Consider the following 8,100-nt stretch of genomic DNA (forward strand, 5'->3'; position numbering starts at 1 on the left):
CTGAATCAATATACACAATATAAGCTCTTCTTCTATTTCTTTGTTGAGATTCTAACAATTGGTATCTAGAGCACGTTCCAAATCCAAGGACCTGAGAATCATGCTTCAAAAATCCATCATCTCACAAAAATATGCTATTGTGTGTAGAGTGCAACTCGAAAATTCATTGTGTGTGAATTAGGTTGGTGTGTGGTGTTGATTGCAAGAGGAGTGAAAGTTGCGCATAAGAATTGAGGAGCAGAAAAGCAAGATTTGGTTAAAAATGGTTGGAAATGGAGGAAATCTACCATCAATGAGTCTTCTTGCGTTAACAGAGAAAAATTGGGATAGATGGAGCAGACAGATGAAAGTGTTGTTCAACTTTCAAGAAGTAAGTGATGCAATTGAACATGGCCTTCTTGTACCTGGTCCTAATGCTACTGAAACTCAGAGGACTATGTTCAAAGAGGCCAAGAAGAATGATAACAAAGCATTGTTCATATTGCATCAGTGTGTTGATGATATACATTTTGAAAAAAATCCAGAATGCAACCACTGTAAAGAAGGCATAGGATATCTTGATTCGAAGCCACTCTGGTGGAGACGAGATCAAAAAGGCAAAACTTCAAACCCTTAGAAGCTCATGAAATGAGGTTGCTTGAAAGGAATCCAATCAAGAACCCTGAACAAGCTTTGAAGGCAAAAAAATTCAGAGATGAAGATAGTCGGAAAATCAGGAGGTGGAAGGGAACGAAGAGGAGAGGAGATCTCGATTGGTCTGAATCTTCAGATAGAAGAGGAAGACCAAGAAGGAATCTGAAACAAAAGAAGTATGACAAAAGGAATGTTGAGTGTTTCAAATGCCACAAGAATGGTCACTACTCATATGAGTGTTTTAATGAAAAAGGCAAAAAGAACCAAAATGAGAAAGAAGCCTATTAAGTTCAAGAAGAACTTGAAGAAGAACCATTGACTCCCATGGTCACAAACTCTGTTGAGCATAGCCATGAGTTTTGGTATCTTGACTCAGGATGCTCAAATCATATGACTAGTCACAAGGAGTGGCTTGCAGATTTTGATCCTAGCAAGCAAAGTAGTGTGAAGTTTACAAATGATAGCACTCTAAAGGTGGAAGGAACTGGAGATCTTGTGATCTTGAGGAAGAATGGGTCAAGTGCATTGATCTGTGATGTTCTGTTCATTCCTGGACTGAAATGCAACATATTGAACATTGGTCAGTTGGTGCAAAAAACACATTCCAAGTAAATTGACTAAGAACATGGATTCCATTGAAGAAAGTTGGCTATGGCATTGCAGGTATGTACACTTGAACTTCAAAAACTTGCACCAACTTGGTTTAGCTAATATGGTACATGGAATTCCCATAACTACACTACCTAAGAAAATGTGTGAGGTTTGCTTGGCTGACAAGCAGTCCATAAGATCTTTCAAATCTCACTTGAGCATGAGGGCCAAAGGAATCTTAGGAATGGTGCATTCAAATATCTATGGTCCATTTGAAGAGCCATCACTTGCTGGAAACAGGTACTTTATTACCTTTGTTGATGAATTTAGTAGGATGATTTGGCTATATGTGATGAAATTAAAGAGTCAAGCCTATGAAGTATTCCTAGATTTCAAGGCATCAATTGAGAGGGAAAGTGGAAAGATGTTGAAAATCCTCAAAATAGATGGTGGAGGTGAATTCATATCAAATGCTTTCACAACATATTGTCAAAAGAATGGCATTAGACATGAAATTACTGCTCCATACACACCTCAACATAATGGATTAGCAGAAAGAAGGAATAGGACAATAATGGATATGGCTACAAGTTTGATCAAAGAGAAAGGCATGCCACAAAGGTTATGGGGTGAAGCAGTTGCAACCTCAACATACATCTTGAATAGATGTCCAACAAAGAAGCTTGAAGGGAAATTTGCAATGGAAATTTGGACTGGACAGAAACCTATGGTGAGTCATTTCAAGGTGTTTGGCTCACTTGCGTTCAAGCATGTTCCTGACCAAAGGAGAACCAAGCTTCAATACAAAAGTAAGGCAATGGTGTTCATTGGATACCATCCTACTGGAGCTTACAAACTCTATGATCCTGTTAAAGATAAAGTGCATATCAACAGAGATGTTGTTGTATTGGAGAATGAAAGGTTGAATTGGTAAAGTAATACAACCAACTTGAGAAGAATCTTGCCTGATCTTGCTAACAAAGACACTACATTTGAAGAAGAGAATCAGAGAATCAATAGTGTCCCTACTACTCAGAGATCACAGAGAATGAGATCAATGCCCACCAGATTTAATGACTATGAGATTAATCATGACAATCAAATCAATGATGAAGGTGACTTGGTATACTTACCACTCATGGCACTTATGGCTGAGGCAGAACCAATCAATGAAGTTGATGCTCTACAAAACTCAGTTTGGAAGAAAGCAATGACTGAAGAACTTAAGTCCATTGAGAAGAACAAAACCTGGAACCTAGTTGAACTACCAAAAGATAAGCATCAGATAGGAGTAAAGTGGGTGTTCAAGCAAAAACTCAACCCTAATGGATCCATATCCAAGTATAAAGCAAGGCTAGTAGCTAAGGGGTTTTTGCAAAGAGAAGGATTAGACTACACATAAGTATTTGGTCCAGTGGCCAGAATTGAAACAATAAGACTAGTAGTAGGGATTACTTGTGCAAGAAACTGGGAATTATTCTAGCTTGATGTAAAATCAGCCTTTCTTTATGGTCCCTTGGAAGAAGAAATTTATGTTCAGCAACCTCCAGGGTTCATTGTCAAAGGGAAATAACATCAAGTCTATAAGCTGTATATGGCTTGAAGCAAGCTCCAAGAGCTTGGAATAAAAGGATTGACTCATTCCTTTTCAAACTGAAGTTCAACAAATGCATAGTAGAGCATGGTGTATATGTCAAAGAGAGTGGAAATGGTGACTTGATGATAATCTATATGTTGATGACTTACTCATTACAGGCTCCAATCCAAAAGAGATTGAAGAGTTTAAAGGAGTCATGAAAGTTGAATTCGAAATGACAGAGTTGGGAAAGCTAAGCTACTTCCTTGGATTGGAATTCACCTACACCTATGCTGGAATACTAATGCATCAGAAGAAATATGCCAAAGACTTGTTGTAGAGATTCAGCATGAAGTCATGCAATCCAGTAATAAATCCAGTTGAAACTCAATTGAAACTCGCAAAAGATGAAGAGGGCGAGGCAGTGAATGAGACTCTATACAAGCAGATGGTAGGATCCCTGAGATTTTTATGCAACAACAGGCCAGATTTATCCTATGGAGTTGGACTTGTAAGCAGATTCATGTGCAATCCTAAGAAATCACATATGTTAGTTGTTAAAAGATTGCTAAGATATGTGCAAGGAACAAGTGACTATGGAGTATTGTTTCCAGTCAAGAGACAGGATTGGAAATGGTTGGGTTTGCAGAATCAGATTATTGTGGTGACTTGGTTGAAAGAAAAAGCACATCTGGTACTTGTTTTTGTTGAATGATGCTCCCATTTCTCGTTGTTCTAAAAAACAGTCAGTCATTGCATTGTCTAGTTGTGAAGCAGAATACATATCGAGGAGTTATGCTACATGTCAGACAATATGGCTTGAAGAATTGATGAGAGAAATGAAGGTTGGTGTCAAGACTCCAATGCAACTAAAGATTGATAACATTTCTGCCATTAGCTTAGCCAAAAATCCAATGAGTCATGGCAGAAGCAAGCACATATAGGTAAGGTTTCACTATCTTAGAGACTTGGTAAGTAAAGAAGACTTGAAGTAGCCTACTGCAGAACAGAGGTGCAGTTGGCTGATGTATTCACAAAGGCATTGAAGGGTGATACATTTGATGATCTAAGGAAGAAGATAGGAATTGTATCAAGCATACATTTGGCGTAGGGGAGAATGTTAGAAATAAAATGTAATCCAAATGTATTAGAAGATAGTTAGTTACATTAGTAAATGATTCAGTTAAGTTTGTTGAAACTTACTATTTTTAGTTATGAGAGTTTTGAAATTATGTTTTCTTTTATTGTGTACTTTCTATAAGTAGAAAGTTCTTCTTTGTTAAACAATGGTTTTGCGGAATCAATATACACAATACAAACTCTTTCTTCTTCTATTTCTTTGCTGAGATTCTAACAATTGTAGTATTCATTGCACATAATAAATAATCATTGAATTTTCAAAAAAATAATAATAATTCAAATAAACGGTGGATAACGTAATGTCTGTATATAAATCTTTACGCTGACATATGTATAGATATTACACTCTTCATTTATAGTATTTTTATTAAATAGTCAATAATAATTAAATATAAATGATATATAATGCAATAGTAATAATATAAAAAAAACTCTTCCACGGTTGTTACATATATTATTTTCTTTTAAGAATAAGAAAGTTCATTACAAATTAGCAGTAAGGATGTGAGTAAGACCATTAATCTTGGACCGTGAATAAAACTTTTCTTCTGTCCCTAAGTTGCTTCACTTAACGTTTTGGAAAGGAAAGTGCAATATAACCGTTAATCATATAAATTAACAATTGATATAGACAAACTTCTTATTTTTTTGTTTCACACGTGTATTCTCACATTGAAGGCAATCATATTCGAGTCGGAAACATTCACAGGTATGTGAGGTTGACTCTCCATGCAGGTATTTTTTCATCCACAAGACTCGAAACTAAAATCTTACTTAAAAGGATCAAACATGTAATACTTAAACCAACGCTCGTTAGTAGACAAACTTCTTATTTGCTTACATTAATGGAGGTCTTTAATACTTCAAACCCGATGTTAATAGGAGTATATCTGTTGTCCATTTTTTATTACTTTGTGTATCATCATTTCTGATTGGTTGAAAAAATTATTTAAGTTAAGATTGCAATTAAATATTTTCTGACCAATCATATATCCCAACACATGGAGTGACACAAAGAAGTGAGACAATAAATGTGTACCCATGTGGGATGTGGGATTATATAGGCATTTTGGCTCTAATGATTGAAAATGATATTATAGTAATAGATAAAAATATATATGCATTATATATTATTTTTGTAACATCTATTATTTATGTTTAATTATGATTGATTATTTAAAGGGTAATATAAATGAACAATAAATAATATAATAAATATGTATAAGTTTTTGGATTGACAATACATAAATACTAAACATGTACTAATATAGTATTAATATTCAATTCTAAGTCAATAACTATTATAATAAGGAAAGGAAATATATAATGTGTGAATGTACACATGAATAGAGATGGCAAAACGGACCGCCCGACCCGTTTAGCCCGCGCCCGCAAATGCCCGCAAAAATGTAAGCGTGCGGGCACGGACATGCCCGTATTGGTTAACGGACAAAATTTAATACCTTGCCCGTTTTATAACGGGCTTGCAGGCGGCCCACATGCATTGTTGAATAATTAAAAAATAAATAAAAAATTCATATAATAAATGAAATTAAATAAATAAAGTAGTTGAAGATAAAAATTAACAATTTTTTTGATATTTTATATGAAGTTTAACAAATTATATTAGATTACAATTTTTTTAGGGATTAAGAATCACATTACATCATAACTAACATAAATTTTTCTTACTTTTTTTCTTAAATTATGTGCGGTCCATTTTGCCATTTCTATTCATGTGTACATTCACACATTATATATTTCCTTTCCTTATTATAATACTATAACAATGTTAAATCCATTATTAAATTTCTTAGTAATTTCAAAACAAAAAAAATGGCATTGACCTTTATCTACGATAACTACCAAACTATACTATATATTATCTTTCCTTATCTATACTATTTAATCTATACTATTTAATAAAGTGAAAACACAAAATAACCACCAATCATGTTGTAATTTGTATTTTCCTATTTTATCATTCACATATTTTTATTTTCACAACAAAAACCATATAATCATCTTTTAGTTTTTTATATTCTTCTACAATAACTATTACTATGGTATAATTTTCTCTTTCCTATTTTACACTTAGCACTTTTTAATTTATATAAAAATATATATTATCATATGTAACAACCACAAACATATTAATCACCTCCTCACCTTACTTTGACAATTAAAACTATATAATATAAAGTGCATAAAATAAAAATTACAACATAAATTACATTTAATAAAAAATATTTTGATTCACCCTAATAAAATATATATAACTTAAATCTTTAATATCAAAAAGTAAAAAATGTAGACTAACCAACACAAAGTATCTCTCTCCATACTAATATTAATAATGGGTAAGATTATCTAATTATCTAAGTATTGGAAAGTATAGTAATGAGCCTATATTCTGACAAGTGACAACTTAATCCATAGAAGTAGTGACAGCTCATATTTTTTTTGCTAACAAAGAAGCGAACAATATACGTCATTTTTCACAAATAAAGAAGCTTCACAGTTTCCTAACAAAGAAAAAAGTTGTAGGGTAAATTTAATTTCTCAAATAGACAAAAAGTGGTGTAATGTTCATGAAGATCACTAATATACAAAATTGAAGTAAGAAGGAAATTGAGGGACCACAACCAACTTGCTTTATCCTATATTTTGATTATTTATTCATTTTCCTTGCTTGATTTGTTTACTTGTTTAGAGTCTCAAAAAATATTTTGCACTTTCTTAAAAACATTTGTGTCATCTTTTTTATGAGATGAACCAAATCAAATTAATCTGAATGGTTTGTGAATTTTAATTGAGCCAAAATTATACTAAAACTAATTTATATTGAATTTGTGTGATTTCTGAATAATTGTTTGTCGAATTTAGTCAGCTTCAACTCAGTTTTACTCATTTATGCCATGAACTACATAAATAAGTATTTCACCGGTGAATATCAGAAAAGAAAAACAATATTTATTGGTTGTTTTTTCATGAGCACAATCCATTTCTAACCGTTCACCCGGTTGGACTCAATTATAATTGGGATCAGATATTATTGGGTTTCATCGAGTCTAAGGTCAGGTTTTAAATTTAGACTCACTCAATATTTAAGGCCGGATAAATAATAACATGACCCTATTTGACCCATCCCATGATCACATAATTATCATATTTGTATGTATATATTCAATTGTGTATAATAATATCTCTTTAATCTAAACTATTATTGATTTTCTAATTTTTCATCATGTATGTAAATGATTAACAAAATATTTAATATATATCATTCCATACTACATACTCTAATAATAACTAACATTAACGAGACTTTATCTAAAGAATATATGCATTATGATTAATCGTGTTTAGCGTCGGATTCAGATTCAAAGTTGACTTGATCGGCATTTGCTGACAGGTTAGTGTTCTAGTCCAGGGTCAGATTCAAAAAATAATTTGATCAACATTTAAGGTCGGGTAAGAAACAAACCTTATCTGACTCATGATCACCTATTCATTCTTTAGGTTATACTTGTTGGGTTTGAGTTTCCTTCCTATATGGAGAGGGCCCAGAAGAAGCAAGTGTGTGAAATTAGTTTAGGCAAAATGAAACATAGAAAAGTGATAGAGAAATTGAAAGAACTCAACCTGAAGGAACTCCTAGCAGCTTGGGAAATTTGTCATTGCGTCTTCGTTCACTGTTGGATCTGGCTGAAATTTGGACAGAAGGTTCACAATGTAACACCACGAATTTTACGAGTTTGAATTATAAGATTTTACTAATATTATTATTAATTATATATTCGAAAATGAATTTCTGGGCAATTTTGGTAAAGAATTAGACGAAACTCTAGTTGAGTTTTAGTCTTGAAATTTTATTTCCTATTTTGTGGTAAATTTTGGTAAATTTCGGAGACAGTCGGTTCTGAACCATAGTCGGGGCCGAAATCTACCCGGTACGGCTCAAAAAGTGGTTTTTGAGTTCCGTAACACGGAATCGAATTCCGATCGCACTGTTGGCTTCGTAATTTCATTTCGAGTTAATATAGACCCTGAATACACTCATACCTATTTTCTAAATATTTTTCACTCGGAATGCCGAAATCCGAAATTCTAATCGGATATTACGATCGGGCGATTTATAATATCCGATCGAGTATTAG

This window comes from Lupinus angustifolius, chromosome LG03 (genome assembly GCF_001865875.1).
Source record: "Lupinus angustifolius cultivar Tanjil chromosome LG03, LupAngTanjil_v1.0, whole genome shotgun sequence".
NCBI classification, from domain to species: domain Eukaryota; kingdom Viridiplantae; phylum Streptophyta; class Magnoliopsida; order Fabales; family Fabaceae; genus Lupinus; species Lupinus angustifolius.